The sequence below is a fragment of the Notamacropus eugenii genome, chromosome 3 (assembly GCF_028372415.1).
Source record: "Notamacropus eugenii isolate mMacEug1 chromosome 3, mMacEug1.pri_v2, whole genome shotgun sequence".
Taxonomy (NCBI): Eukaryota; Metazoa; Chordata; class Mammalia; order Diprotodontia; family Macropodidae; genus Notamacropus; species Notamacropus eugenii.
The window spans coordinates 144,237,186-144,243,788 of record NC_092874.1 but is presented as its reverse complement, the minus strand read 5'-3'; the positions used below and the strand labels follow the sequence as shown (position 1 = coordinate 144,243,788).

Genomic DNA, 6,603 nt, shown 5'->3' with positions numbered 1-6,603 from the left:
CTAGAGTTCTACCTTCAATCCCTTGTTTTTCAAACAGCAGACAGAACTTTAACTGCCCAGAAGTATAGCAACATAGGATAAACAGATTTAGAGATATAAAAGACCTCATCAAATCCAGATCCATCATTTTACAGATGAGGAAACTGATAACCAAGTTAAAGAAAGTTTTAAAACAGTATGCATCAATCTGCATGTTCAGACTTTCAGTTCCTTCTCTGGGCATGGATAACATTTTTCATCATAAATCCATCACAGTTGTCTTATTCTCAGCATTGCTAAGAATCAATAAATCATTCACAATTATCTTACAATATTTTTGTTACTGTGAACAGTGTTTTCCTGGTTTTACTTATTTCACTTTGCATCAGTTCATGTAAGTCTTCCAAGATTTTTCTGAGAGCAGCCACCTCATCATTTCTTATAACCCAATAGTATCACATAACAACCATATACCAACTTTGTATAGCCATTCCCCAAATTATGGGCATCCCTCAATTTCCAATTCTTTACCACTATAAAAGAACTGCTATAAATATTTTTGTGCATAAAGATCCTTTTTTTATCTCTTCTGGGATACAGGCTTAGCAGTAGTATTACTAGATAGGCCTGGTTTTATAGGCCTTTGGGCGTGGTTCCAAGTTGCTCTGCATTAATGGTTGAATCAGTTCACAGTTCCACCAAGAGTACATTAGTATCTTAATTTTCTCACATACCTTCAATTGTTTGTCATTTGTCTTTTCTCTCCTAGCAGTCAATCTAAGAGGTGTTAGGTAGCACCTTAGAATTGTTTTAATTCTCATTTCTCTAATAAATAATGATTTAGGGCTTTTCAAAATATGGCTATAAGTAGCCTGGATTACTTCATCTGAAGATTGATTATTCTTTCTTATCATTTATCAATTGGGAATATTCTTTTTTTTTTTTTTTGCCAAGGAAACATGTCTTTTATTTACATGGCAAGAAAGGAGAGCATGGGAGTGTTGGGAGATTCACCATATCTTTCTCTCTCTTGATTTTAAGACTAGCAAATTATCCTTGCCCTGATTCGAAAATGAATTTGCAATATGGCTCCTTACTACTTTCACCTGGTTTCAGAAGTGAGGAAGGAAATAGAAACTTGAAGACCAACGGCAAGAAGTCACCACAGGCCATGTTTACTCTCACCTAAAATCAAAATGATCTGATAAACTCCCTAGCATCTAACCCTAACATCAGTCCTAGGTGTAAAGCTTTCCAGTTCTCCTGACTGAGAAGAATACAAAGGTAATCATCACAGGATGTCACCCTATGCTTCAGAGTCAGAAAAAGAGAAAGGAATAAATGAAATCCAGTTTTTAAGAGGTAATGGGGCTGTGAGGGTGGGCTGTTGGACTCCAGTCAGTTGTGGAATGAGGTAGGTCTTTCCTTTATTCCACAATCTTCCACTGATTAAAGAACTACCTTCTTAGAACATGTTCTTATCCTTTGTCTCCCTAAAGAAGTATCTGTAATAGATTTCTCCTGACTATGAAAGCAATCAGCCATCATTTTTACTGGCACCTATGCAGTTTATAATAACAAAGATTCTGAACTCAGTAGATTTTCTTGTGGTTAAGAAGTGCATTGATAGTTCCCACCCAACACCTTTATTTTTGAAGACTTGGGTTACTCCAAAATGACACAAGCATTTTTATCAGGTGGGACATTAAGTTAAGCTTTTATATATTACACATTTTAATCTTTGTATCTGTCAAAACAGTGTAAGTACAATGCACACAGTACTGCATACAACAAAATGTTTTTTCATATTAATATGTAATAACAAGGATCACTACTTCTCCTATAATAACATCTCCGTAGGCACCTCATGTTGACTTTTGAGGAATACTTCAAAGATTGATTCTTTCTCCTTTCACAACTCGTGCTCGAAACTTCCAAGTATCCTTTAATTCAGCATTGGAGATACCATACTTTCTTTTTATTAAGTCTCCGAGTTCCTTCTCAACATTTTCTTGACTGGTGCCTTTGACATCAATGTAGTAACAATCAGAACTGGCATAGTGACAGGAAATCGCCTTCCAAAACCCCTTAGTTTTATTTCTTCCAGATCCATGAATGAGCAGAGTATGGAAAAAAAACAGTATCTCCCTTCTCCATCACAAGGTGAGTCCTGGATTGGTTTAAATTATAGTCTTGGACACCATAGAACATTAAATTAACTCCCCCCTCCCACTGAGGATAGTCATGTGGTTTGAAGGTGCCTTTGTGGGTGCCTGGTAACACAACCAGGAAGCCATTGTTTCTATCAATATGTTCCATGGCGGTCCAGGCACAGACAATGGAATTGGGAGGCCTGAATGGAAAGTACTGCAGGTCCTGATGGAAAGGATGGCGAGAAATCTTCTTACCAGAATCTGGAGGCTTGTTTATCACCGTTGTATGCATAGCCATAATATTGGGTCCAACGAAACATTCGACATATTTAACAATCTGAGGCAGAGTGCAGTAGCTGAAGAGTTCTTCATCATTCTGAAAATTCTGGATTTTTGAAGTTATGTTCTCATATGGAGAAAGGTCTGAACGCGAAATGGCTATATCCTTCATGATGTCTGTTCCTGGGGATTCCACTTCTTTTCTGCAGATCTTTTCAAAGCGATCCCTATAGCGTTGAATATCTGCATCAGACACTAGATTTTTTACGACCAGGAAACCATTGTCCTCATAAAATTGCCTCTGTTCTAGGGTTAAGACATTATTATTCAGAGTGTACTGGAATTTCTGAGGATGGATACTGAGAGGTACAACAGCATTTGAAGTCGGGTAAGCTGTGATGGCCGGGGCCGCAGGGCCCGGGAGGTGCCCCAGCAGGATCTTGAGGTGGGCGGCGGCAGCCCCACCGGCTCGCTCCGGGTCCTTGACGCTCAGAATCGTGCCAGCCATTGCGGCCGTAGGAGGACAGCGAGGGGCCGGGCGGACGGGACTAAGCCGAGGGCCGCAGCCACGGCCCTACTTAACCCGCTCCCGGCCCTGCCTCGGGGAATATTCTTATAATCATAAATTTTACTCATTTCTCTCTATATATAATATGAGAGATTAGGCTTTATTAGAGAAACTTGCTTCATTTATTTTTAGTTATAATGGCTAACTCTACTTCCCTCCATCCTTCCCTCCTATTTATTCTAGTCTCTCTTTCCTTTCACCTTGATCCTTCTCAACAGTTGTTTTACTTCTGACTACTGTCTCTCGCAATCCACCCTCCCTTTTACCAGCATCCCCCTCTTCTTTTATCCCCTTCTCCTCTTACTTTTCTATATGATAAGATAGATGTCTGTACCAATTGTGCATGTTATTCCCTCTTTGACCCAGTTCTAATGAGGGTAAGGTTTGAGCATTCACTGACACCTCCTCCATCTTACCCTCCATTGTAAAAAGTTCTTTCTAGTCTCTTTTATGTGAGATAATTTACCCCATTACCTCTCAGATTTCTCTTCTCCCAGGGCATTCCCCTTCATCACCCTTTAATTTTATTTTTTTAGCTATCATCTCATCATATTTAACTTTTCTCTATCCTCTATCTATATATACTCTTTCCAACTGCCCTAATGAGAAAGTTTTAATGAGTTACAAGTGTCATTTTTCCTATGTAGGATTGTAAATGATTTAACCTTATTAAGGCCCTTATAATTTCCCTTTTCCATTTACCTTTTATGATTCTACTGAGTATTATACTTGAAAGACAAGTTTTCTATCCAGCTCTGGCCTTTTCATCATGAATGCTAGAAAGTCCTCTATTTCACTGAATATTCATTTTTTCCCCTGAAGTTTAATACTCAGTTTTGCAGGGTAGATGATTCTTGGTTGTAATCCTAATTCCCTTTTCCTCTGGAATATTATACCCTAAGCCTTACAATCCTTTAGAAGCTGCTAAATCTTGTGTTTCCTTAACTATGGCTCTATGATACTTGAATTGCTTTTTTCTGTTTACTTGAAATGTTTTCTCCTTGACCTGGAGATCTGGAATATGGCATAATATTCCTGGCAGTTTTCATTTCAGGATCTCTTTCAAGAGGTGATCTGTGGATTCTTTCAATTTTTATTTTACTCTATGTTTCTAGAATATCAGGGCACTTTTCCTTGATAATTTCTTGGAAGATCATGTCTATGATCTATTTTTTTATCTTGGCTTCGAGGAAGTTCAATACTTTTTACATGATCTCTCCTGTACTTATTTACCAGTTCAATTGTTTTTGTTTCCAATTAGATACTTCATATTATAGTCCTTTCCCCCCATTTTTTTGGTTTTATTATTTCTTGATGTCTCATAGAGTCATCAACTTCCACTTGTTCAACTCTAATTATTAAGGATTTATTTTCTTCAGTGAGATTTTGTGCCTCTTTTACCATTTGTCCAATTCTGCTTTTTAAGTTCCCTTCAATGAATTTTGGTATATCTTTTTCCCATTTGTCTGGTTTTGTTTTTCTTTTCCTCATTGGAGTTTTGTAACTCTTTTTACAATTTGATCTATTCTGTTTTTTAAGATGTTATTTTCTTCAGTATTTTTTGTGTCTCCTCTACCAAGCTGTTGATTCTTTTTTTCGTGATTTTCTTGCATCATTCTCATTTCTCCTCCCAATTTTCCCTCTACTTCTATTATTTGATTTTTAAAATCCTTTTTGAGCTTTTCCATGGCCTGGAACTAATTAATTTTTTTTGAAACTTTGGATATAGGAATTTTGGTTCTGTTATCTTTTTCTGATTTTGTGTTTTGATCTTCCTTGTTATAGTAACTTTATATTGTCAGAAGGTTTTTCCTGTCATTTGCTCATTTTTGCAGCTTATTTTTTTGTCTTTAACTCTTAGTTAAAGTAGGGCTCTGCTTTTAGGGAGGAGGGTACACTGTCACAACCTTCAGGGGTTCTGTGCAGCTCTTTTAATAGATACTTCTAGGCACCTGAAAGTTTTGAGTTCTTCCAAGGTGGTATGATTTATGGAAAGGTCTTTATCATTCTCCTGGCCTATGATCTCTTGTCTGTCCTGATATTGTGAGGAGGGTTCCAACTCCACTGTGGCCACCAAACTGTGATGTGTTAGGGTTCCTCCCTGCCCTGGGACTGCCACACATGATTACAACCCAGATCTGAGGATGGATAAAGTAACAGAGTCCTACCTCAGTGCTAGCAAAGAGACCCCTGTAGTCTTCTTCTAACCAGTTGTTTGACTCCCTTACTGTCAGTGGACTCAGAGCTCTGGAAGTAGCTCCTAGTGATTCAGTGGCTCCCAAGGCCTGCTTCTGCTTTGCTGGGACTTGGTCCCGTAGGTGAAGCCTGCACTGGACTGTGCTCCACTCTCACCCAGGTGTGACAGAACTTTTCTCTGGACTTCTAAGTTGTCTTAGGCTGGAAAGATGTTTTACCCCATCTTGTTGTCCTTTTATGGGTTCTATTACTCCTGAATTTGTTTTAAGCCACTATTTAAAAGTGTCTGGAAGGGCTTCAGGGAGAACTTAGGGAAGTCCCATCCTTTTCTCCACCATCTTGGCTCCACTTCACCATTCCAATCCCAGTTCCTTAACTCCAAATTTAACCCACTTACCAATGCACTGCACAAACCTTGTCCTGTCTGATAGTACTTCTTTCTCTGTCAGTGACGTAACAGGTGAGTCTCCTTCCCTTCCTGTAAGGTTAAAAAAGTTCTTTATGGCTTAGGGGAGAACTTATAATACTATGATTTCAGAACTTTAACCCTGAGGGAAAGGAAGGATTTTAGTTGAATCTATACAAATGGAGAATTATAAATAAGAAGCAAATTTTATGGGAATGATTAGTTAATTCAGTTTGGGGCATATGTAACTTTGAAGTAGTGGGGAAATATGTAGATGATACCAAGGATGGAGTTGGAAATGCATTTCTGATCTGAGCATCAAGATAGAGTTCAGGAGTATAGCTAGGGAGATTTTAGAATTATCCATAAATAAGCAAGATATGAAGCCCTAAATTGGGATTTCTAAGATTGAGGTGCTATAGAAGCTGAGATGAGAGAAGAGGGCCAGGAACAGAAATACTAGAGAATACTATATTTTTGGTACATGATCAAGAATGGTAGCTCATCAAACAAACATTTTATAATGAACCTAAACATGTGTTAGGTTCTGGGAATACAAACACAAGACTGAAATAGTTCCTTTACTCAAAGGATATACATTCTCATGGTGTAAATTTCATGTATAGACATATAAGATACATGCAAAGGTAACCTTAGAGGGGAAAATACTTGTCACTAACAGGTATCAGGAAAAGCTGTTGAACTGTCATTAAAGAAACCATGGTTTCTAAAAGGCAGCCTTCAAAGTACATAGAGAGGAGATCAATAATGTAAGGAAATTTGGAAATTAAGAAAAGGAAAATTTGTGAAGAGATTTAAATGCCAGACAAAGTAATTAATATTTGATCCTAGAAATAAAAGGGACTCATTGGAGTTTATTGAGCTATATGTTCAGATGTATGGTTTAGGAAAATCATTTTGGCAGGTATGTGGAGTATGGAATATGGAGTCCTTGTGTGGGGAAAGCAAATAGAAGATTCATGTTTTATTCCAGATAAAAGGTGATAAGGACTTGAATTAGA

At 37.9% G+C, this 6,603-nt stretch overlaps 1 pseudogene; it reads right to left on the bottom strand.

The window, feature by feature from the left end:
* Nucleotides 1–1,689: 1,689 nt before the first annotated feature.
* Nucleotides 1,690–2,919, bottom strand: LOC140533374 (phytanoyl-CoA dioxygenase, peroxisomal pseudogene; annotated as a pseudogene).
* Between the last annotated feature and the right edge of the window lie 3,684 nt (nucleotides 2,920–6,603).